The following is a 25,128-nucleotide window of genomic DNA, read 5'->3' as shown; positions in this document are numbered from 1 at the left end:
TCTTGACATTACTACATCCTGAGAGACTCACTGAAGTTGCCAGAGGACTGAACACTGGTAAGTCAACATTTATTACTTATCACCTCCTCTACCTGCCTGCCATCTCACACCCTCACCCGCACTCATATCACTCCACTCTATCCCACATACTGCACCAACACAGAAGACTAACCCCAATGCCAAGCCCTGCATGCTATACCAATGCATGGACACCGCTCCCAGCCCTGCATGGACACCCATCACCAAAGCATGCACAGCATAGGGGAACTAACAATCCCACAATACATCACCACACACAAGCAAAAGGTGGCAGGGCAACACCAACGATAGAGGGGAAGCCAGGGATGTACAATATGTCACACACATGAAGCATAATACATCATTTACATCACCAGAGGTACCCCAGCCAATGTCAGCAGAGAGGGGGTGCCACGACTATCCAGTCCCCTAACGTAAGATGCCCCCAGTGATGACAGTAACTCTGGACTTCTGGATCTGGATGACCTACCTGGCCCATCAGGGATCACTGGACAGCTGGTCACCCAAGTCCACTCATAGTCCACCACAGAGCCTCCCCCTTCAGTATCCAACACCACAGCACCCACCCAACGTACCCACACCTCTGCCCCCAGGACACGTCAATCAGCAGTGTGCCCACCTGTACAGGGACCCCAAGCCACACCTCATACCCAAGACAATCAGAGACCTGGGGTCAGTGGCAGTGGGCACACCGTTCAGGGGACAGAGCACAGGCCATAAGGGACACTGGGAGGAATGCTGTGCACCAGTGGGAGGACAGGACCAGGAAACCTACTCTCCAGGAGGCACTCTCAGAGATCCTGGGAGCCTACCAACACTCCCAGGACACGATGGGCCAGATCCTTGACAATGTGTAGGAGAACAGGCTGCTGCAGGAGGGACAGTATAAGGGGATCAGGGAGGATTGCTGGCCATTAACACCACCCTGATCTCCATAGCAGGGGTGCTGGCAAACATGGCCAATCCACTGACCAGCCCTCCACTTCCACTGTAGCTAGTGGGCAGGAGGCCCCGCCACAGGACCCACAGGCCACTAGCACCCCTCCCATTGCAGAAGGTGAACCACCCCACTAACATTCCCTGCGACCCAGACAGAAGCCAGAGATACTTGCCAAGACCCCGGCCAGGAAATGAGACTCTCCTGATTGTCCCCTTTGTGTCCCACTCAGTCACCTTTTCCACTTTGAGCTGACATTGTTTCCCTTCTTATGGCCCCTTGGACACTGCACCTGTGCTACAAACAGACTGGAGCAATACCCTAGACTTTCCTCCATCATCACCCCATTCCATTGCACTTTCCACTAAATTTATTGGCACTACAAAAAACACCCTCGAACACCAATTGACTACTAGTATTTTATGTATTGGAAATGTCTATTTATGGAAACAGTCACATGTATTGCAAAGGAACTATACACTGTGAGAGCATAGAAATGTTGACCTGTAGCTGTCTGTTGTCAGCACATCAGTACACAGTTGTTATATCACCAACATCTCTAAAATGACAAACCACGGGTGACAGTAAGTTGAGATAAAAAGGAAGGTAATGCCATCATGCTACAGTCACACAGAATGCACCAATAGCATAGTCAGTTGCAAAGTCTCACCTGTGTGTCATTGGAAGTACTGACGGATAACTGATGTTCTGTTGTCCTCCTCCTCAGCCTCTTCATTCGCACTGTCATCAGGGTCTACTTCTGCCACAGGGGCATCTCAAGTCTCCACCTTCTGCAGAAAAGGTACATGGCATCTGAGGGCTAGTTTGTGCAACATGCAGCATGTCACTACTATCTGGACGACCTTCTCAGGTGAGTAGCACAGTGATCCACCTGTCAGATGGAGGCACCTGAACCTGGCCTTCAGGAGCCCAAAGGTCCTCTTGATGATCCGTCTGGTTCGCCCATGTGCCTTATTATAACATTCCTCAGCCCCTGTCCTGGCATTCTTCACAGGGGTCAGCAGCCATGATACGTTTGGGTAGCCAGAGTCACCTGCAAATATTGAGGGAGCACATTTAGCCTCACACAATTCTATGGGGTTAACACCAGAAGGCATACTCTAACATACAATGGATGGGGACCAAGGCTCACCTATTAGCTATACCCTGTGCCTCTGTAGTTGGGCCATCGCATTTGTGATGCTGCTATTCCTCAGAACAAAGGCATGCTGCACCACCTCAGGATACTTAGCATTGACGTGGGAGATGAACTGGTCCGCTAGGCACACCATCAGCACATTCAGTGAGTGGAAACTTTTACGATTCCTGAACACCTGTTCATTCTGGTGGGGGGGGTAGCAATATGTGTACAGTCAATTGCCCCAATAATATTGGGGATATGTCCCATTCCATGGAATCCAGCCTTCACAGTGGCCAATTCTTCCACCTGGGGGAAAGAAATGTAGCTGCACATGTGTTTTACCATGGCAGACAAGACACTTGCCGGCACGATTGAGAACATTGACTGTGACATTCCTGCTGCCAAGCCCACTGTCACATGGAAGGAACCAGTTGCCAAGAGATGGAGCACTCATAGCACTTGCACAAGAGAAGGGATCCCAGTTGGATGACGGATTGATGAGGTCAGGTCTGGCTCCAAGTGGGCACACAGCTCTGTGATTGTGGCCCTGTCCAGTCAATAGGTGAGGATAATGTGCCTGTCCTCCAGTGTAGCTAGGTCCACCAGGGGTCTGTACACGGGGGTATGTCTCCACCTTCTATTCATCTGCAGCGGTTGGTATCTAAGGGACACAAGAGTGAGTAGGCTGTCACAATTTGAACAATGGAACCACAACTGCAGTCTACATGGTGCACATATGTAATGGGACAGTGTTAATGGCGAGGTACGTGCCAATCTAATCTGTGATGCAGTTAAGGTCTATATGACTGTTTCCCCTCCCCCTGAAATGGTGACTGCTGATCCTGTGTGTAGGGACAGGTGGAAGTGTGGTAATTCCGCCGTCGTTGGGCGTCATGGCGGAAGGCGGTCTTGCACCGGTGTGCAATTCCTCATTGGATAATCTGGGGCTCTATGGAGTACAGTAGCCAATGGGGATCTATGCCACCGGTGACGGTGTATGCCACTGCATATGTGACTGCCATTTTCTATCTGATTCCTCACTTGTTTCCCGACCTTCAACAGGAGAACACCTACACTGTCTGTGCTGGTGTCACCTGTATCTGGGACCCACCATGGCCCGTGTGACCGGGGAAAGGGCTCCTGCCTTTAATTCAGAGGAGTTGGAGCGACTGGTGGATGGGGTCCTACCCCAGTACGGACTGCTGTACGGGCCTCCAGACCAACAGGTGAGTAAACTTTGGGCAAGAGGCATGTAGGAAGGATGTGTTGGGGTGGTGTACATTGTATGCGCTAGGTCTGCCAATGGTGATGGAAATTGGTATGGTGGGCCATTTGTGTGACAGGCTTGACTGTTTAATGGTGTGCTTCTGTCTTTATTGCCTCTGCAGGTCAGCGCCCATCAAAAGAAAGGAATATGGTGTGCCATCGCCAAGGACGTGCGGGCCCTGGGGGTCCATGTCAGGCGAAGCACCCACTGTCATAAATGGTGGGAGGACCTGAGAAGCTGGGCACGGAAGTCCGCGGAGGCCCAGCTGGGGAATGGCCTCCCAATGAGGAAGGGGTGCCCATTGGAACCTGACCCCCCTGATGGCCTGCATACTGGTGGTGGCCAACCCTGAGCTGGTTGGGCGCTTGAGGGAATAACAGCAGCCACAAAGGAGTGAGTACAGTAGGCATTATTACATATTTTGCCAAGTGGGATGGGATCCGGGTGGTGGATGTGTGTTAGTGGGTGCCCCTAAGGCCAGGTCAGACATTGCAGCATGGGTCATCTCTAGGGTAATGGGCGTATGACAAATACAGGTAACCTAGCTTGTTAGCAGTCCATTTCAGGCAGGGCATTGTGGCTCTCAGGAGTGCTGCAGTTGGCGGTGTGTGGCCATTATCTTGCCTTAGCATCTAGCCATATCTAGCCATATCACTGGTAGTGCAATGCATAGGGCTTAAGCCTGTTCCTTGTATGTGACGGTGCAGTGTATGCCAACTGTGGTGTTGGTGCAGTCATTGACGCAGTGTTTCCTTTGTCTCTCTCCCCCTTTTTTGTTCTGTCATCCTGTCCTTGCGTGCATTAGCATCATCCGGCGGAGGAGTAGGGGCACCGATGACAGAGGGAGCTGCAGCCCACAGGACCCAGGAGGCAGAGTCCACAGACCAGGAACCAGTGAGACGGAGGGCGAGGGGAACACTATGGAGGAGATAGGAGGTGACGACACAGACTCTGATACCTCCTCAGATGGAAGCTCCTGGTGGTGGTGGTGGACACCTCTGTGACCACCCCAGCTGCAGGTACAGCCACCAACCCCCGTACCAGCACCGCCCTCCCAGTAGCCCCTCAGCGAGTTGCCCGTGCCCGCTCACCTAGCAGGGTGGGCATCTCCTTTGCCCCAGGCACCTGAGGCCGTGCCCCAGTGAGCCCTGCTGCCCTGAGTGAGGAGGCTATTGACCTCCTGAGATCCATCACTGTAAGGCAATCAACCACTGTGAATGCCATCCAGGGGCTTGCATCCCAGATGCAGCAATGCATTCCTGGAGGGCATTCACAGTGGATTGGCGACCCAGCAGAGATCGATTCAGGCTCTGGCCTCCTCTCTGATGGCAGTCATTGTCCCTGTTTCTACCATCCCCCCTCCAACTACCACTACCCAGTCCCAGTCTCCTCAACCCCAACCCATCCCAGGCACACATACAGATGAGCATGCACACAAGACAACACCCAAGAGTGGCACAGGCAAACAAAAGCACCACACTTCATCCCACAAGCACTCACGCAAACACCATACAGTTGCAGATACGGCAACATCCACTGCCCCCACTGTCTCCCACTCCTACTTCTCTTCCACCTATCTCCCAGTCACATCCAAACTCACACCTGCATGCATTACATCAAAATGCACCACCAACATCACCACCAAAAGCAGCACAGACACTTCACTAAAAGACACCTCCACAACATCCATGCACATGTCCCCACCCACCCTGTCTGCCCCCCTAAAGGACACACACACAAGCACTCACACACCCAATAGCCATCCACCCCATATCAGCATACAGCCCATGCACCAGCATACAGCCCATACAGCACATGCACCTCCATGCAAATGCAGGAGACATACACCTCCTACAACCACTCCCTCTACCTCCACTACCATCACTCCTCCCTCCTCCCACCCCACTCCCTCAAAAGCTTTTTCTTGCCCAACTTGACCTCTTCCCTCCACCTTCCCCCGTCCTGCCCGTATGAGCAGGGTACCAAAGACCCATCCCAGCACCTCAGTCAAACAGTCCACGGGGACAGTGGTGGGACCACCTACTTGTGGTGGTAAGGATAACACACCTCCAGGCAGGAAGGGGAAGGAGCCTGCACCTCCAGGCAAGAAGGGGATGGAGCCTGCACATCCAGGCAAGAAGGGGAAGGAGCCTGCACCTCCACATAAGAAGGGGAAGGAGCCTGCACCTCCAGGCAAGAAGGGGAAGGAGCCTGCACATCCATCCAAGAAGGGGAAGAGGCCATCAACCCCTGCCAGAAAGGGTAAGGAATCCACGCCCCATGTCATGGAGGGCACATAGCCCTCTACTCCAGTGGAGGCTGTCAGGGTGACACCTCCACGACCACCACCAGCGGTCACGGGCCCCCCACCATCAGCTGAGGAAGTGCAGCCATCACTACCTGCAGGGGCTGCCAGGAGGCACCTCCATCTGCCACCACACTGCAGCCATCACCAACTGCAAAGGCTGCCCAGGAGGCAACTACATCCGCCACCACACTGCAGCCATCACCAACTGCAGAGGCTGCCCAGGAGACAACTACATCCGCCACCACACTGCAGCCATCACCAACTGCAGAGGCTGCCCAGGAGGCACCTCCATTCACCACCACACTGCAGCCATTACCAACTTGCACTCCCCAGGCCAGAGCAATGGGCATGGAGCCTCCTCCAGAACCAGGGGGAAAGTCACCCACCTGAGAGACTGTGGCCTTGCACTCCCCAGGACAGAGCAATGGGCATGGAGCCCCCTCCAGAACTAGAGGGCAAGCCACCCACCTGAGAGACTGTGGCCTTGTGCTCTCCTGGAAAGAGCAATAGGCATGGAGCCCCCTCCAGACCCAGTGGGCTTGTTCCTGAATCCGGCTTAGGTGCCCCCACCTCCCCCTGAGGTGCCTGACCACTTGCAAATTGATGCCCCTGTAGAGTTCTATCCAGATGAAGTCAGGATTCGAGTTGGGCCTTAGACTGTGCCCTCTGGCCATGTGGGCCCTTTGAACATTGGAATGGGCAGTGACCCTTTGTGTATCTGTTTCATTGACTATTCGATAATTTATTACCTGTTGATATGAATACATTCACTTTCATTGTCCTTGCATTATTCTGCTGTGTGCCGGGTGGAAATTGTTTTTCGTGTGCAGCTGGTTGTGTGTATGGTGTGTGTGTGTCAGGTGTGTGTTTTGTGTGTGTGTGTGTGTGTGTGTGCGTGTGTGTCATTCTCGTTTTCCTCCCTCCCTCGTGTGGTAGGCGTCTGTACTCACCGTCATCATCTTTGTCGGCGTTGGTGTTCCAGCTGGAGCATAATGTAGAAGATCATCGGGAAAACTTGCAGTTAGGGTTCCATGGTGGCATTCTTCTTCCCTGTGTCTCCGATGGTGAGTCAGTTCTCTTCAGTGATGTGTTTCCGCTAGGCTTTTGATGGCGTTGGTACCACCCCAGAAAATATGGTGGGCAGTACATTATCTCCCACCTGGCTGTCAGCGGCTACCGTCTTGGTGAGTGCTGTTTCCGCTCTGGTGGTTGGTGTGGTACATTGGCTGTCTATCGGAGTTATCACCGCCATAGTCATAATTTGGCGGTATTACTGCCACTTTATCACTCACCGCCAGGGTCGTAATGAGGGCCAAAATCTTTTTTAAAAAGCAAATATAATATAAAAATATACAAATAAATGTGCACATACATTAGTATTAAATTAGGTAATAACACAAATACAATTATTTATTAAAAGTAAATATTACATAATCATTTCCCTCCACACGTATTAAAAATTAAATATTAATAAATAAAGAAAAATCTATATTGTATTGTTATATAAAAATGTGTAGTTTTCTCTACTTAATATATCAAATTAAATATATCAATATATTTCCAAGGTAAACAGCAATATAAAAATAAAAACTAATAATTATTTCAAAATATTTGAAAAAATATTTTCTCGTAAAATATTACATATTTAATTACAAATAAATTAATTAAATATTATGTTATTGAACATACAGCAATAGTTTCACAAAATTAATACAAATATATTTTGAAAAAAATTACCCCACCCTTTTCCCCTATGGAACCACCGTCCCCCTCTTATAACATTATAAAACATAAAAATAAAACAAAAATCTAATTGATAATTAAAAAATTAATTATAATATTTACATATTACAATATTTAAATTAGAAATGCAACATCAAAACAAAAAAGTAACGTACAAAGATTATTGAATACTATAAAAAATAATAAAATAACCAAAACAAATATTACATACAACAGTAATGTAAAAAATGTAGGGCCAGATGCATGAAGATAAGGAAAAAAAATGTCCTAGTTACGATTTCCTGTGAATTGCAATTCTAATGTATGAAACTCTTTTTAGTTCTATTCAATTCCTACTGGATTGTGAATAGACCTACCTCATGCATATTAGTGAGGTGAGTCGCAATTTGCGACTGATTAGTATTCGGTGCCATCACAGGATGGCCTACTGGGGACAACACACCACCATGTCTGTGATTGCTTGTAAATAAAGTAATGCTTTTTAAAAAATAAATGCAGCCAGTTTTCCTTCAAGGAAAACAAGATGCTTTCAAAAAGTAAAAAAATAAAATATTTATGTTTCATTCTCAAGAGTAGGAAAATATACAACATTTTCAAATTTATGAATGGGTTACTACCACTTTTAAAATGGTGGTAAAATATTACTGCTTTGCGATCAGAATTTGGTCGTAAGACAGTCATTTTTACGATACTGACAATGTATTTGGAGGGAATGCCTTCAACACCCTGCTTCCAAATAGCAAAAAAACAAATGCAAATTGAGATTCAGTAACAAAGCTTCCAAATCTCATTTTGCATTTTATTCATCAGAAAAAGCATTTTGCAGATCGCAATCAGCCTGATTCTTCAAAATAGACCGTTTTCGACCAGAAATATGCTTTGTACATCTGGCCCATACATTGTTTTATGATATTAAGAGCAACATTTGGAAACAAATGTCTTGCCTTCACTATTTCTGACCCAGGTAATTTGAACATCATAATGTTTTTATTCTATATGTTGTCCAAACATCATGAAAATGGTTACCTATTATCACAAATCCAAATTCTGCTGGTGCAGATTTTTTTTTTCTTACTTGTGCACTCATGTTAACAATTTGCATAGTCATCGGGGGCATAATCATTCATCCTATTTTTAAATCCACAAACGTGCCAGGTATGAGTGAAGTCTTTTTCACGTTGAGCAGATTTCAGGATAGGCGAAAAGTAGATGTAATGTTTATTGGAGTTTAATTTCAGAGCGGGGGGAAGCTCTTAGGACTTCAGATTAGAGCATGTCAATGTGGAACCAGTTAGGTGTAGTATGAGTGAGATGACTAATAAAGCGCAGTCAGTTGGTGTTGTTAATAGGTTATTTAATTATTTTCTGTGTGTACCTGTTGACAATGTTGTAGCAGTGGAAAATGTTTGACTGGGACTGTGATAAGAAATTATGTAGTGTAAGACAACACTAAAGAAAGATTCATTTTTGCTGGGTGCTTTTTTGATAAACTCAAGAGTGGTAGGCCTTTTTTCAGATATCTGTGCACTGAGCTTTTTGATTCTGTTACATTATTCCTGAACTGATTTTGTATCATTTTTTCTCAGGTTCAATGGTGACACATTTGCTGTTGTAAAGCTCACAGTGTACCAGGGAATAGATGGTTTCACTTTATCATTTTTATATAAGTTGCATCAGTGATATCACCCTTGTCTCTAAAAGTAATTTTGAGAGAAACTAACAGTACTTGTAATTTGGCTGTCAGTTGAATGAGGTGTGACCACCATACTCCAGGTGATTATGGACACAGTTTTCAGTCCTGCATTTTGTATCATAATCTAATACATGTGGTATGTCGCAGGCTTGCTTTCTCCATCTTGATTAATTAGACTAACACACCTGAAGACATTGATGTGTAGGTAGACTCCTCAGGAATGCAGTCAGTGTCCATAGTGATGTGGAGTGAAAGGGTTTGTCTGGATGAATGATGATGAAGAAAGTAAGTAATACGTATTTTTACTTTTGTAAGCTGAATGAGAAGGTCTAAAAGGAGCAAATTGTTCATTAGATGGTTTTGGCTGGCCCTGGTTGATATGTAGTGACAGTTAAAAGGTGAATGGCATTGTGAAATAATCTGTTCACTCTACTGGTATGGGGATAGATGAGAGATGCAATAGTAGTGATTATGGAGTTGATGGAGCAGGCAAAGTCTGTATTTGTTTGGTGACATGTTGCTTAGTGTTAAGGGTGTGTAAGAGATTGGTGATTGTTAATGACACGTTTTTAGTGGTGTGATGCTTTTTAAGTGTGAGATACCTGAACAGTACTGTATTGATGTGATGGAAGCATTTGTTATGGGACAGGAGATTTGTTTGTGCTTGTGTAACAATATCCTTGCATTTGCAAATCAAGTTGGAGGTGATTGTTTTGGTGGCATAAATGGAGACATCATAGGTAAAAGACTCCACTGAGGTGAGAAAAGAGTTATTTGAGAGTGTCTGTTTGTGTTTTTTGTGGAAAGCTATGAGCCCTCATCAGCCTTTTTGCTTTCCACTAAGCTAAACAATACCCTAGTTTTCGGGGTGAGCATGCGAAGGATGTGTGTAGAGGAGGTGAGCCATGTTTAGTGAGTGCATGTGATTTGTGAAGGCGAATAGTCTATTTGATAAATATCAGACTGCAGAATAAGCACTGATAAGCATTAAATGTGGTGTTATTTTTGCTCATAGTTTGTCTTTGGGGATGAGGCCTTAAGGGATGTGAGTGCTAAAATTACAGTTTTATCAGTAATCAGGACATGCCGTGGATTTGAAAGCAAAAGTATGTGGATTAAATAGGAGGTCCCTGGACTAAGCTATAGCAATTTATCTAAGGTGTGAGAAGAAAATGTTGTAAATTATTGACCTAATATACCTCTAAAACAAGCATGGCAAAAGGGTATAAGAAAAGAAAGGGTGTGAGGAGAAAAGGAGGTGCTGGTCTTGAAGCCTGCTTCCACATTAGTTCTGGATTGGTGGAGTAGTTTGTGGTTGTTAGTGGCTTGGCTTTCTTTCTTCTTAGTATTCTGGTTGTGGCAATACCCTTACAATTCGGACTGGCCATGACAGATTTTCCATCTGCAACTTGATTTGCTGACTAGGAATCATAATTTCCCATTCTGAACTCAATGGCTTGCAAAGATGTGAGAAGTTCCTCATGTATTCTGATTGGCTAGCATGTGGAAAAGGCAGGGAAAGTCCCGATGGCCTTCTTCTTGCCCTAGTAATTGTTTACTAGATGTGAATTTGACAATGAATGTTTATCTCCTTACATAAAGAAAATGGCTTTCTTTATTATTTCTTCAATCTATGGCTAAGTCTATAAGTAGGGCAACAACTAGCTCATACTCTATACTGCATAAGGAGCAATAAATAACAAGAGGCAATTTATGGTTGCTCTAGATCCAGTCAAAGATATTCAGTGCACAGCAATTGACCTTACTGGGTTCACATAGCTATGAAAAACATGATCAAAACAGGATACATTATGTATGCAATTACTATTTGGGAAGAATGTTCAAAACAAACCAGCTTTGTGTAAACCAGAGCTATCAAAATGGTTGCTCCATGCGGAGCTACAGAGCAAACAGGGTGGAATCTGTCTTTTCAGGAGCCCTACAGACACTCAAAACTAGTCCACTGAGTGAAGCAGCCGCTCCTGAGGACATGGGGCCAGATGTATGAAAGCATTTTGCAATCGCAAACGGTGCAAATGCCCGTTTGCGAATGCCAGTTCAGAATGTATGAAATACATTCTGAAAGCAATTTTAAGGAATCGCTAAAATAGTGATTCCTTAAAATTGCGACCCTGTTTAGAGAGTTGCAAATTGCGACTCTCTAAATTAGAAATCGCAAATAAGGATTCCTTATTTGCGATTTCTTAGCACATGTAGGAAGCAATTCCTATATGCGATTTTGGCATTTAGGAATCGCTAACTACCACCAAGTTGAACTTGGTGGTAACCATGTGCAAAATTTTAAAAAGCATTTAAAATGCATTTTTAAATTGTACATGAAAGCACACATGCCCTTTTGGCATGTGTGCACCTTACATGTCCCCCCAAAATCTTTTGGGGTGCAGCAGAGGGGGCCCTAGCCCCCCAGCACCCTGGGGTTTTGCATTTCCAAAATTGCGATATCTGTTTCAGAAATCACAATTTTGGAAATGCAAAAAATTTGCTGATATGGCCCAACAGGCCCATAGCTGCGAATGGGGCCGGTATTGCAATTTGCGATTCGGTAGTAGCATTTGCGATTTTTAAGAAATCGCTATTACCGAATCGCAAATGTGATACATGGCACTTTGTGAGTCGGAAATAGCGATTTCTTAAAAATCACTATCTCCGAATCGCAAAGGGCCATGATGATACATCTGGCCCATGGTGAGTTGCCAGGGGTGATTATTTTGGTGCCACTCTCAAATGATACATGTGGCCATCCTTAGGGACATCATCTTCAATGCAGGGAGTGTCGACTGCTATTTTGTGAGATGATAAGTGCGTCTCTCCTATTATGCCACACTTTATTAGGAATCATTCAAATGAATCTACTGCATGTCAATTAATTTTCTTTTAGTCTAGATGAATGATGTGCCTGGGGCCTCATCTCTCTCATCAGTTTCACTGCCACACATATATTATCAAAATGTACAAGAGCATTGTTCTTGAACTTATTTAAACCCATTATCTTCTCTAATAATTATTATTTACTGTTTGTGGGAAAAACAAGAAAAATTGAGTGGAAAAGAAGTTGTTTCTCCATTCTTATATTCTGATACTGTTTTAAACAATGAGAAAGAAAATATGACCCACAAATTAGATGGTGCAGCTGTGGTAATTTTAAATGTTCCTACAGTTAGTAAACCACTACTGTGATGTGGCAAACAACCTGAGAAAGATTCCTTATCTTTGGTTAAGTCAATCCTACATCAATTGAACTAATAATTGATGAGTTTTGTGCATTAAAACCTTTCATGGAAGAAACTAATAAAACACTACAATGTCTGGAAGATAAATGCTCTTTTTTTAGCAACATGAGTTTAAGCAGTAGAACAAAAGGTCGAAAACCTCTGTGACACTGCTTCATGCATTTAACATTTGGAATCAAAGGTCTATGCAATTAAGAAACACACAGCAGACCTTGACAATTGAAACTGAAGAAACAACCTCTGCATTTGTGTGAGAATGTTGTAGGCTGTAAACCCTTTGCTTACTTTAAATCTTTTATTCCAAATCTGCTCACCATGCCTTCTTATACCCTTTTAAGCATTCGAAAGGCACACTGACTTGGTACAAAGGTATCTGTGAACCCTAGAGGGGCCATTCAATTCTTTTTGGAAGGTACTGATATTCTGAAGATAAGGAATGAAGATAAATGTAAAAAACAATTAACACGGACTGGTAAAAAACTTTACTTCACTGAAGACCTGGCAAAGGTCACAGTGGATCGTGGATGACAGTTTTTTATATGCAACCAACTGTGAAAGCCATTTATGCCAGGATTGGACTCATTAACCACTGTTTAGTGCCTTATGAGGGCAGAACCCCTACCTATGATGACCCCCCTTCCTTCAAGAGATTTCTTCAATAAGGCAGAGAAGATGAGACAGAAAATTACAGAGATGTCAAATTGTTGAATCATCTAACTGTTTCTGCTTTACCTTTAATTACATGTTGTACACTAAGATAAATTGAACATACTGTTTAACTTTATTTTTATACTTTTTTTTTCATATAGGTTCCATGTTTCTCTGTTTTGTATTATGTGGTCCCAGCTCGTATAGATTAATAGTGCAACTCCCAGATGTCCCACTTGTTTTAGGAGTGACAGTGTTGTTGTCGTCATCTTCTGGTGTTCCCACTTCCTCTTTGTTTTTTCATATCCCTAGGTATGTGTGTCATATTTGTGATAAGTACTGTTTGCTTTTTTTCCTATTCTATTTTTCATGTTCTATTTCACTCCCCTCCTTTTATCTCTTTCCTATACCAGTTTGATTTCCCTTTCCCTCTGCTCCATTGTAACTTTTCTCTTTTATTGTTTATTATTATATTCCATTCTACTTTCATATTTATACTTAGTAGACACACAGGCTGTCCATGTTCCTGACACAGTTTGGCATTTAGAGTTGCTTCCTAGAATGTTAAGGGAATAGCTAATCCTATTAAACAACACAGAGAACCATCTGATCTAGCTAAATTTAAAGCAGATATTGCATTATTAAAAAAGACACCATTGTGAGCTAGAGGCTTTCAAAATTAAAACAAATGTTGTGTTGTAAATGTGTTTTTTTCCTCTTCAACGGGGCAAAGGAAATGAACAATAATTATTTGTGCTAAGAAATTTAAGCCCTCATTACAACCCTGGCGGTAACTCCCGCTTTCCACTGTGCTGAAGACCGCCATCATACCATTACGGCAGTGGAATTCCGTAACAGGTATTATAACCCACATCTCGAAATCCGCCACAATACAGACACCCACACAAGTCCGCCACACCAAAGGGTAGTGATAAACTGGCGATACCAAAACCACACTATCACAACCCACAAATCAACGCAGCAGTCTTACAGCCACACACAGCCGCGCTCAAAATACACACACATTTACAAAACACAACCACATTGGACAATTCGAAATACACACACCTGATACACATACACACACCACACACTCACACCACTATAAAACACACACCCACATTACCCACAAACCCTTACAACAAAATGTTTTGTAAAAGCTGTGAGAGAGAGAATAGCAAACACAACACCAGCATCCACAGGCAAACAACACCATCACTCATACAACATCCACACACCTTAAACAACACACACCAACACAACACATCGCACAGCACAATAAACAGCACCTCACACATCACCCACACACCATCATGGCACCTCAAAGACACCCCAGGTTTTCAGAGGAGGAACTCAGGGTCATGGTGGAGGAAATCATCCGGGTAGAGCCACAGCTATTTGGATCACAGGTGTAGCACACCTCCATTGCTAGGAAGATGGAGCTATGGCGGAGAATCGTCGACAGGGTCAACGCAGTGGGACAGCATCCAAGAACACGGGATGACATCAGGAAGAGGTGGAACGACCTACGAAGGGAAGGTGCGCTCAGTGGTATCCAGGCACCAGATTGATGTACAGAGGACTGGGGGTGGACGCCCACCTCCCCCCCTACAACTAACAACATGGGAGGAGCAAGTCTTGGCAATATTGCATGCTGAGGGCATCGCAGGAGTAGCAGGAGGACTGGTAAGTCATATCTTATTATCCAAATCACCCCACCCCACCTGCATGCCATCACATACCCCCACCCTCACCCCATCACTCCAACACCTCACATATGTCCCACTATCACAACCCACACATTCCAATACCAAGGCCCTGCATGCAACACCTATGCATGGACCACCAGCACCAAAGCGTGTCCAGTACAGATACCCACACAGACCCCAAACCAACTATCACAAAAGGGCAAACACAATTATGCAAGCACAGGAGTAGAGGGTACCTCACCCAATGCACAAGATGGCACACACAGATACTAAAACTATGCATTTACACCCCAACAGGACCCGTATCCAACGTCACCGGACAGGAGGTGCCAGACATGTCCAGTCCCTCCACAGTGATGACAGCAGCTCTGCACGCCTGGATCAGGATGACCAGCCCGGCCCAACAGAGAACTCTGGACAGTCGGTTCCCATGTCACTTTCACAAGCCACCACAGAACCTCCACCCTCAGGAAACACCAGCACAACACCCACCCAGTGGGCCCATCCCTCTGTCCCCAGGACACGTCAATCAGCAGTGTGTCCACCACTACAGGGTACCTAGGCAAACCCACCAACCCAAGAAAATCACAGTTCAGGGGACAGAGGCACAGGATATCAGGGAAGCTGGGAGGACTGCTGTGCGAGAGGGGAAGGACAGGCCCATGGAACCGACACTCCATGATGCACTCTCCAACATCATGGGAGCATACCACCATTCCCAGCAGACCATGGGTACGGTACTGGCCAAGTTTCAGGAGACTCAGAAGCTGCAGGAGGAACACTACCTTGGGATCAGGGAGGACTTGAAGTCCATTAACAACACCCTGGTCACCATTGCAGGGGTGCTGGCAGACCTTGTCAACACCATGAGGGACACAGTGGCACACAACGGGCCCCTGACACTAGCCTGGACGATGAACAGCCCTCCACCTCTGCCGGCGCTAGTGCACAGGAGGCACCACCACAGGAACAACAAGCCACCAGCACCCCACCCCCTGCAAACGGTCCCTGAGATCCAGGGACAAGACAAAGAACATTGCCAAGACCCCGCCAGCAAATAAGACACTTTTGAATGTCACCCTTCTGTCCCACTTTGTCACCCTGTCCACCTTAAACTGCCATTTCTCCCCTTCCTATGCCCCATTGGACAATGCACCTGTGAGACCAGGAGACTGGACTCTACCATGGACATTCCTCCACGATCACCCCAGCCCATTTCACACACCCCTCCACTTCTTAGCACAGAAATAAACACCCTTGAATCACAAAACAATCTGGAGTCAGTCTGTGCTTTCACAAATGTTTAATTGCAACCTCTATGAAATATATCAATGTCAACGTACTTGTTCACATACCAATGTTACACAGTTGTTGGCCAGCAGTAAACATAGCAGAGGGCACAAAGTGGTTCCCAGAACTGTGAAATGGAAAGCCAAGGTGACTAGTCAGCGTCCATACACAGAGGTAAAAAGGCAGATTTATGCTAGGTCCTACAATAGTATGAGATGTGGGAAGCAGTTCCGTTCTCTTACCTGTGTCTCACTGGAAGCATTGCATGATGATGTTTTTACGGTTGTCTACATCTTCTTCTTCTGCCTCCTCTTCTTCACAGTCCACAGACTCCACAGCTGCCACAAGACCACCATCAGGCCCATCCTCCTGCAGAAAAGGCACCTGGCATCGCAAAGCCAGGTTGTGCAACATACAGCATGCCACGATGATCTGGCACACCACCTTTGGTGAGTAGTATAGGGATCCACCTGTCAGATGGAGGCACCGGAATCTGGCCTTCAGGAGGCCAAGGTGCGCTCTATTATCCTCCTAGTTCGCCCATGTGCCTCATTGTAGCGTTCCTTTGCCCTTGTCCTTGGATTCCTCACTGGGATCAGTAGTCATGACAGGTTGGGGTAACCAGAGTCACCTGCAAATATCGAGGGACAACTGTTAGACATCCTACAAACATTAGGGAACTTCCCATACCCAGACAACAAATGAAACTGTGTGGGGACTTTAGGCTCACCTATTAGCCGCACACTGTGCCTCTGGAGTTGCCCCATCACATAAGGGATGCTGCCATTCCTCAAAATGTAAGCGTCATGCACTGAGCCAGGATACTTGGCATTCACATGGGAGATGTACTGGTCTGCCAAACACACCATCTGCGCATTCATTGAATGGTAGCTTTTCCGGTTTCTGTACACCTGTTCATTCCTGTGGGGGGGGGGGACAAATGCCTCATATGTCCCATCAATGGCACCAATTATGTTGGGGATATGTCCCGGGGCATAAAAGTCACCTTTCACTGTGGGCAGATCCTCCACCTGAGGTAAAACGATGTAGCTGCACATGTGTTTCAGCAGGGCAGATAACACTCTGGACAACACGTTAGAGAACATTGGCTGTGACATCCCTGATGCCATGGCTACTGTTGTTTGAAAAGACCCATTTGCCAAGAAATAGAGCACTGACAGGACCTGCACTAGAGGGGGGAATCCTGTGGGATGCGGATAGCTGACATCAGGTCTGGCTCCAACTGGGCATACAGTTCCTGGATTGTTGCACAATCAAGTCTGTAAGTGATAATGATGGGACTGTCTTCCATTGTCAACAGGTCCACCAGGGGTCTGTACACAGAAGGATGCCGCCATCTCATCACCTGCCCCAGCGGACGTGCCCTATGGAGGAGAACGGTGAGCAGAGGGTCATACACCACATAGGTTTCACAAGGCTGTTTAGCACAATCGTTGCATTTTATCTATGTGCGGAGTTGGAGAAACTGGTGGATGGGTTCCTATCATAGTACCCACAACTGTACGGTCCTCCAGACAAACAGGTGAGTAAACTGTGTGCATGGTGGATGGCACATGATTGTATGGAGTGTCGTGGATGGAAGAGACAGGGGTGGGTGACAGGCCAGCATGTGAGAATGGTGAGTGTATGTATTTCTGGGCCAGGGCGGGAGGTTTGTGCCCAATGTGTGAGAAGAAATTTACGGGGGAGTAACATCCATTCTTACTTCACTTTTTCTCTAGGTCAGTGCCATCGCCAAGGAATGCGGACCCTGGGTGTCTACCATAGACGGAGCACCCACTGCCGGAAAAGATGGGAGGACCTGCACCGCTGGACCAAGAAGACAGCGGAAGCCCAGCTGGGGATGGCCTCTCAACATGGAAGGGGTGCTCGTCGCACCATGACCCCCCTGATGTACTGGATCCTGGCAGTGGCATATCCTGAGTTGGATGGGCTCTTGAGGGCATCACAGCAGCCATGAGGGGGTGAGTACTCTCTTATTCACCTGACTCTGCGCGCTTGACGAGGTGTCTTGGTGGGGGAGGTGGGCTGTGGGTTCCCCTAGGCCAGGGCAGGCGCGCAAAGGTAGATCCATTGATTTGCGGCCTCATTCCCAGTCCAACCCCAAAGGTGGTATTTGCCCTCTACACCTAGTCAGGCTCCTATGGGTTCCAGCTGTGCATGAAATGGGTCTAGACAGAGTCCCCCATGGGCATGTGCTTTTCCCCTGCCCTGTTAGTGCATGGCTTAGTTCATAGGGCTGCTCCCTGTGCGCTGTGTCTGCCAACGGTAGTGGTGTTGCAGGCATTGACCATGTGTCTCCTCTGTCTTTCCCCACCTTTTGTTTTGTCACCCTGTCCTTGTGTGCATTAGCATCATCTAGCGGAGGAGCAGTGGCACCGGAGCAGGAGGGAGCTGCATCCCACATGGCCCTGGAGGGTGAAGTAACGGAGTCCGAAAGCACCAGTGGGACGGAGGGCGAGGGGAGCTCCACGACGGGGACAGGAGGAGACACCAGTGACAGCGACTCCTCCTCTGATGGGAGCTCCCTTGCGGTGGCGGGCACCTCTGTGCCCACCGCATCAACAGGTACAGCCGCCACCCACCCTACCAACACCGCCCTCCCAGCAGCCCCTCATCGAGTCCCCGTGCCTGCTCACCCAGGAGGGTGGGCATCTCCTTTGCTCCAAGCACCTCAGGCCCTGCCCCAGTCAGCCCTGCTGCCCTCAGTGAGGAGGCTATTGACCCCCTGAGATCCCTCACTGTTGGGCAATCAACCATTTTGAATGTCATCCAGGGTGTTGAGAGGCATTTGCAGCAAACAAATGTATACCTGGAGGGCATTCATTCTGGCGTGGAGGCCCAAAAGAGAGCATTTCAAGCTCTGGCCTCAGCACTGATGGCAGCCATTGTCCCTGTGTCCAGCCTACACCCTCCAACTTCCTCTACCCAGACCCAATCCCCTATAGCCTATCCCAAGCACACCATCAGACCAGCATGGACACTCATCAACACACAAGGGTGGACATGGCAAACATAAGCACCACACATCCCACAGGCTCTCACACAAGCACCATCCCCATGCAGACACACCAACATCCACTGCCTCAACTGTGTCCCCCTCTTCCACGTCCTCCTCCTCCCTCCCTGTCTCGTCTCCACTCACACCTGCATGAACTACATCTTCATCCACTACCTCCATCACCAGCACGCCCAGCACCACACACCACTCACGTCCAATCACCACCCCCACTACCATGCACACATCCCCTGTGTCCTCTCCCAGTGTGTCTGTGAGGCCTCCTCCCAGAGTACACAAACGCAGGCACACACCCACCCAATAGCCATCCACCTCACAACAGCCTCCGGCCCATGCACCTTCACCCAAATTCAACAGATGTACACCTCCTACAACCACTACCTCTTCCTCCACTCCCAAACCCCCTCCATCTTCCCGTTCATGTGTGTCTAAGAAACTCTTCCTGGCTAACATTGACCTCTTCCCTACACCTCCCCCCTGTCCTTCCCCTCGGGCCAGGCTGTCCAGGTCCCAGCCCAGCACCTCAGCCACCAAATCATCCAGCACAGTGGTCTCAGCAAGTCCGGTCACATCGCGGGTGGCACCCATCAGGGCTGCCAGTGTGCCACCTAGCGAGGCCAAGGAGCAGCCATTCCGCCACCTGCCACGGTGAAGAAGGTGCCCACATGCCGGAGGGAGAAGCCGCACCTACCACCAAGCAAGTGCTCCTCCAAGCCAAAAGGGGACAGTGGTAAGGGACCAGCAGTGACATCAAAAGTGGGGAAGGGACACAAGGCGAAGAGCAGGTGAAGACAGGGCACGTAGGCTCTGGCTGAGGGACCAGAGTCACCCCTTCTGTCAACCAGAACATCAACCTGTATGGCGTTGGACACCGCCACCTGCACCGCCATCTGCACCGCCACCTGCACGTCTGCTGCCTCAGCAACAGTCCCCAGCATCATCCCCAGTGGGCAGCCGTCCGAGGATGCAGGAGATGTCTTGCTGTGTCCCTCCACAGCTGCAGACACATGCCCATCACCAGCACCTCTGCCACAGACACCACTGTAACCACCACCACCAGCCCCGCGACGTGCTCAGACAGTGCCACCACAGCTGACATGGCAATCATCCCCTGTGGCCAGCCGTCCAATGCTGCAGGAGACATCCTGGACCCTGCACAGTGTACACGAGGTACGAGACCCAGCACTGTTTGTACCTGCAGGTGGCAGGCGAAGTCGCAGCAGGGTGGAGTGTGTCTCTGCCTCCATGGAGTATCATGCTACCTGTTCCCAAGCAATCTGCACACACACCCAGGTGAAGGAATGGGACCTGCCACACTGTATGTGAAGCACTCTGGGCACAAAGCCCCCTCCAGAACCAGTGGAGATTCACATCCACTACCTTAGTCCTTGGCAGGATGAAGCACTCTGGGCACAAATCCCCCTCCAGAACCAGTGGAGATTCACATCCAGTACCTCAGTCCTTGGCAGGATGAAGCACTCTGGGCACAACGCCCCCTCCAGAACCAGTGGACATTCACATCCACTACCTCAGTCCTTGGCAGGATGAAGCAATCTGGGCACAAAGCCCCCCCAAGAACCAGTGGAGATTCACATCCACTTGAGAGACTGTGGCTTTGCACTCCCCAGGATAAAGCAGTGGGCAAACCACCCACTGGAGAGACTTGTGAGACTGTGGCTTTGCACTCCCCAGGATAAAGCAGTGGGCAAACCACACACTGTAGAGACTTGTGAGACTGTGTCTTTGCACTCCCCAGGATAAAGCAGTGGGCAAACCACCCATTGGAGAGACTTGTGTGACTGTGACTTTGCACTCCCCAGGACCAATCAGTGGGCATGGAGCTCCCTCATGGAGCAGTGGCGTCGCACGTTCATCCGGCTGAGGTGCCCCCCTCCCCCTGGGGTGCCTGTTTATTTTCCATCTGATGCCCGTGCAGTGTTCTCTACATTTCGAGTCAGGTATCTTGTGTGGGCTTCGCCCATGCATTTTGGGACACTGATCCACAGACAATGATTTCATTCATATCTGGACTTGTGTAGTTGGTGTATATTTGTATATACTGATATTCGAATTTGGCCTATCTGATATTTTAGTGATTACACTCATTACAATCATTTCCTTTTGTCCTTGCATTCTTCCAGGGGGTGACGGGGTGTATATGTAATGTTGCTGCATGTATTTGTGTGTATGGTGTTGTGGGTGGGGGTGGGGATGTTGCGTGTGTGTGTCACTCTCTTTTCCCTCCCCCTCCCCTGTGTGCTAGGTGCAGTACTCACCGTGGTCGTCGCCGGCGTCTTTGCTGCTCCTGATACAAGAGGAGGTAGACCAGCATTGGCAGGACCTGCAACTCGGACTCCATGGCGTCCTGATTGTTCGTAAAGTGTTGAAAGGTGAGTGGTTTCCGTTCCAAGTACTGTTTCCACCGTGCTTTTGATGGCGTTGGTACTGCCCCTGAAAAGGTGGCCTATAGGAGTGTTGTAATACAGTGGGCGGAACCTTGTCTTCCGTCTGTCTGTTGGCGGTTACCGCTGCGGTGTTTGTTTCTACCGCCGTGGCAGTCGGAGTGTTAAAGTGGCTGTCTATGTTGGCGTTTTCTGCCATGGTTGTGATTCAATTTTTTTTACCGCCGGCCTGTTGGCGGTATTACCGCCGCTTTCACACCGACCGCCAGGGTTGTAATGAGGGCCTAAATGTTTTGGTTATTCAACAGGAATGTGATTCAAAAGGGACATGGATTTTTGTTAAATTGTTATTGACAACAAACCACTTACATTTTGTAATCTATATGGTCATGTTTCAGGTGATAATTTTTTTTAGAATATTATTTCCAAACAATTGCTTAAATATGATGATGATTGCCTTATTCCTGGTGGTGAATATAATACAATTAGTGACCTGTATTGGACCGACGCTCTAAACTCAAATTTGTTCACACTAAATTGCATGCCTAATTTCTTTCCACCATTAAGAGGAAAATATTAGTCTATGTATTGAGATTATGTCACCCTGATCTCCGACAGTGTACCGTTTACTCTCTACCTCATCAATCTCATTCTCTGTTAGACCTTTCATTCTTAGGGTGGTCGTCCACAAACTTTTTGCCTTTACCTTCCGATTTTTGCTGAAATTAATTTTATTAGCTGTTGGACTCTGCACTTTACCACTGCTAAAGTCATTGTGCTCTCTCCTTCAAACATGGTAAAATTGGCCTGCACCGATTGGCATATTTATTTTTACTTATAAATCTCTTGTAGAGTGGTATACCATATGCCCAGGTCCTGTACATTACATGCTACTTGTGGACATTGGGTTCTTCTTAAGTCACTTACACTTAAGTAGCCCCTTAAAATATGTCCCAGGTCTCCCATTGCAGTTCTAAACTGCTTTTTCAACTTGGCAATATAACCCCATTGCCAAGCCTTAAATTTTCCCTTTTATTGCATATACATTAACTCTAAGGTAGGCGCTTGGTAGCCCACAGGGCATGGCACATTGTAGTTTCATACGTCACTTCAACATTTTTTCAGTACCGTGCGGCCTACCTTTCCCCTAGGATAGCATTTGATTGACTTTTTGCATTTAATAGGTGCTACCATTTTATTAGGATCCGGTAAACATTTCATGTTTGGTGTCTGAAAAATTGTAATAAAAAATTCTCTTTGATGTTTAAATTAGATTTTCAGTTAGAATTTTGAAAATTCCACTTTTAGAAAGTTGTCTCTTTTTTGCCTTAATCATGTTGTGCCTGCAGCCAATTCCTGGGTCACATCACTGTGTGTAGTTGGCAGTTGTATTAGGGGTGCCTGATGGACCATCAACTGGAAGGATGGGGCAGAGCCGAACTCTAGCCCACTTGCAAATGAATAGACCATGCACTGCCTTCAGGCAGAGGACTTATCATCCCTGCATTGTTCATGCAGACAGCAAGGAACCAGGGCAGGGGAAGCAGGAAATGTCAAGCATTTCAAAGGAAATTCTCTAGAAACTTCTACTTCACCGAAGGCACCAGATATGAAAATGGACACTCAGACCCACTCTTCAGTCTACTTTCTTGACCTTCAGAAGGACTCTAGAGGGCTTTCTGCTGTTGTGGCCTGCTGTTTACTTCACAATTCCGCTTTGCTGCAGCTGGAAGAGCTGCTTTGCTGCCCGGAGCCTGCCTTGAACTGACAGAGGCCTCCTTTGCCGCTTGAGCCATGTTCCACTGCATGAACCCAGGACTACCATAGTGACTCAAAGGGCTAGCTGGCTGGCCTCCTGATAAGAGTGTCGGAGATAAAAAGGTTCCAACTACCTTGGATCCTAACCCCCTCAAATGGGGCTCCTCTAGTTCTGGACCCTTAGTGATGGTGTTCAAGGTGCCCAGATAGCCAAAATCCCAAACTCTGGACTTGGAAAATATTTTGCTTAAAACTGCTCTGAGAAGCAAGAGGAGAATGGGACTGAGACAGCGTAGCTTATATAATCAATATTAACGTAAAATGATTATGAACTAATGTGTAATAATGCCACATGGAAAATGTATTAGAGTGTTTTGCTAAAACGTGCACTTGAAATGTGACGACGGGGAGTGGCCGCCACCATATACAATGACTAATGAAACTGACTAATAATGTTGAAATATTATGATAGAATATAATTTTGCACTAATGATAAAAGCCTATACACTGAGGTTTTGCTAATATATCATTAGGCCTTAGTTAGCTTGAGTTGAGGCCTAGCTGCCTGGTTTTCATATTAAATGTGTTTTTCTAATGTGCAGTGTGCTGACTTGCTGAAGGACATGAACTCTTGTTTTTCTCCAAACTAGGAGCTGAATGTAACTGTAGTAGATCCGTTCTCATGAAATTCGACTTGCTTGTAGAAACATTTAAGCAGAATGCAACACTGTAGACCACTAGCATGTACAAGGTCGCCTGAACCGGTACAGACAATGGAGCCACTGACTGAAGATGTGCAAAGGACCACAAGAGTATGAAATCATACCAGACATTCCACCCGCTAAAGACATCAATCATAAGTACCAATAAAATACCTGAGAACAGTTATGGGGTGACAAATTCGATGAGCTAATTCAAAGTCAATTGGATAGAAATAGTGGGGTGCAACCCCTCAACCAACCAGATTTTAGTGGAATGTACAACAAAAATGGGATAAAAACCCTTGGCACCAGGAAGTAAATCAGAACAGGAGAGAATAGGAGACTAGGAGAGAGTTAGGGAGATGCTGATGCGACTTGCTATGATCCAGACACTTTGTCACTCTGCATAGAGACTTTGCTGTTTGGTTCTTAAAACCATTCTTGCCTCATATTGCCCATTTACACTTTACCTGATTGCTGAGTTCCTGGCTGATGGCGAATCAACTGATGTCCTGAGTGCTAAACCAATACGGAGGGTAACTATATGACAATTAAATTGTAATTGTCTGTTTGCTTTTCCTTTCTAGGTACCAACTGCTTCTTTTGACAGAGACCATAGTTAGATGTTTTCTAAATTGGTGTTACTAAATTATTTTGCATGAGGCACAACATGCCAATGCAAATTCGAGGTTAGGACATGGATTCACTAATCTGACGCAAATAGACAAATGACTGAATCTCTGCTTTGCTGAATAATGCGCTAATGTTCTCTGCTAAGAATAACTTAAATTGACGCCATGCTATGTTCTAATATTCGTGATTCTTGATTTGATGAAATCTTATCAGAGTTGCCACATTGTGACTATGCTAATGTGTTTTTTGGTTTTGAGATTAATAAACTTATTAGTAGAATTGTAATCAATAGGGAATAAACTTCACAAAATCATACTAAACTGGTGTGGTTATTCATGACTGAAAGGTCATGGTGATTTTCAAGTTTTATTAAATGTCTTTGATCAATTTGAATTGTTGTATTACTGTGAACTTTGATGGTGTTATTGACATATTGATTGACATGCTGATTAGCTATCTCGTCCTAAGGTGTCTTCAATCAGGTTCAAAAGATTCATTGGCCTAAAACGAGTCCCAAAGTGAGTAAATTAGTCATAAAGGGACGCGTTAGCAGTTCTTGTAGCAGAGC

The sequence above is a fragment of the Pleurodeles waltl genome, chromosome 3_1 (assembly GCF_031143425.1).
Source record: "Pleurodeles waltl isolate 20211129_DDA chromosome 3_1, aPleWal1.hap1.20221129, whole genome shotgun sequence".
Classification (NCBI taxonomy): Eukaryota; Metazoa; Chordata; class Amphibia; order Caudata; family Salamandridae; genus Pleurodeles; species Pleurodeles waltl.
Note: the sequence above shows the minus strand (reverse complement) of the source record.